We start from the raw sequence: 2,065 nt of genomic DNA on the forward strand, positions 1-2,065 counted from the left end.
TGTATAACAAAAACTACTGTAATGATGTAAAGTAATTAGCCTCCAACTAATAAAAATTAAAAAAAAAAAATAAATAAATAAATAAATTTAAGTCATTAAATGACAAATTCATCTCGGTTTCATTAGACATATTTCAAGTGCTTAGTAGCCCCATGTGGCCAGTGACTGCTATATTGAACAGAAAAGCTCTGGAGTTCACAATCTGTACATTTAATTTATCACAGTCCAGGCTAAAATAATAGTAAGTTTTTAATTAGCAATGAAGTTCCCCCACAACAGCACAATTCCATTTATCCTTCCTCATACTTTGTGCTATATTCACCTATCTTTTTCTTCCATCTATGAATACAGACCTTGCAACACAAGGTTATGATTTTTGCTTTAAGCATCCTATAGTCACCCATCAAAAAATGGGCAGAAGATCTAAATAGACATTTCTCCAAAGAAGACATACAGATGGCCAAAAAGCACATGAAAAGATGCTCAAGGTCATACATTATCAGAGCAAAGCAAATCAAAACTACAGTGAGGTACTACCTCACACCAGTCAGAATGGCCATCATCAGAAAGTCTAAAACAATAAATGCTGGGGAAGGTATGGGGGAAAAGGGAACCCTCCTATACTGTTGGTTGGTAAGAATGTAAATTGGTATGGCCACTATAGAGAACAGTATGGAGGTTCCTTAAGAAACTAAAACTAGAACTACCATGCGATCCAGCAATCCCTCTCTGGGGCAAATATCTGGAGAAGATACATGCACTCCTATGCTCAGAGCAGCATTATTTACAATAGCAAAGACATGGAGACAACCTGAATGTCCCCTGAGAGATGATCAAATAAAAATGTGGTAGGAAGAGGGCTCCAAATGTGGAAAGGGAAGTCAGTGCCTCAGTAGCCAAGGAGAACTGTAGAAGAGTCAAATGTTGACAAGGATCTATGATTCAGTTCCAATTTCATGATGTGGTCTCCCTAAGGAGCTGGCTTTTCAATGAGCATGACAATGGAAGAGATGAAGCTGAGACCACTTCTATGGTTTCTATGACCCTCTCTGCAGTCATGTATCCTGTGTTTAATGAGATAGAATGAGTAAATCTGTCTGTAGCTCAAACACTGAGAGTAGCTTTCATCAAGACTGAAAAGGACAATCTATGACTCATACAAGACATCATTATGAAAATTTTAGGGATAAAAAAGTATAGAAGTCAACTTCACAGAGTCCCTTCTTCAAATGACAGCTGATGATGTAGAACAGTATATGATTAAACGACCAGAGCCTGAATTCCAAAACCTAAATGAAAAGGCACAAGCACTTAAACAAATTCTCGGTAAGATCCCAGATGAGATCAACGACAGAGTGAGGTTTCTGCAGATAGTCAAGGATATAGCAAGTGCAATAAAAGAACTTCTTCATAAAAAGCAATCAATGTCTTCAAGAAATATCAGTACCAGAACCACAGGGCACTTGAACACCAAAAGAAAGGGTCTGTGAAGTACTCCAAAAGTTTCAGTGATACTCTGAAAACCTTTTTTATAGATGACAAGGCAATAAATATGTTCATAAGTGCCAACCAAATTCATCAAACCGACTTGATACTTCAGGCCTCAAAACTATGGCCTGAAAGTTGTATATGTTAAGAGATATACTTCTCAGTGGCAGCACTGGACTGTCTTTATCCATAAATTTTTAAGTTTGACTGTGTAAATTATCAGTCCCTTCTGAATGGATCTAATAATCCAAGATATTGAAGGGGATTACTGGCATATTACACCATATTTTTATAAAATATAGCTTAATCATAATCACACTGAAGATTTTGCATCACTTTTGCTATTATCACTCTTTTAAGAATGCTAAGCAAAAAGAATTTATGCCTTAATGTGTCATTATATAACTTTCCTTAAAATAATTATAAATATTTAGGTTTGTTTCTGACATTTTAACTTGAAAGTGATATGCTACAAGATAGTATTTTAACAACATTTGCTGCCAAATATTCAATAAATAGTTTACATCTGTTAAGTATTTCTTTACTTGAAAAAAAAATATATATATATATAAAAAAT

The 2,065-nt window shown here is 35.0% G+C and overlaps 1 pseudogene; it reads left to right on the forward strand.

Moving 5' to 3' along the window:
• The first annotated feature begins 989 nt into the window (after positions 1-989).
• On the forward strand, positions 990-1,636 carry LOC110123982 (programmed cell death protein 10 pseudogene; annotated as a pseudogene).
• The last annotated feature ends 429 nt before the right edge of the window (positions 1,637-2,065 follow it).

The sequence above is a fragment of the Odocoileus virginianus genome, chromosome 20, assembly GCF_023699985.2.
Source record: "Odocoileus virginianus isolate 20LAN1187 ecotype Illinois chromosome 20, Ovbor_1.2, whole genome shotgun sequence".
NCBI classification, from domain to species: domain Eukaryota; kingdom Metazoa; phylum Chordata; class Mammalia; order Artiodactyla; family Cervidae; genus Odocoileus; species Odocoileus virginianus.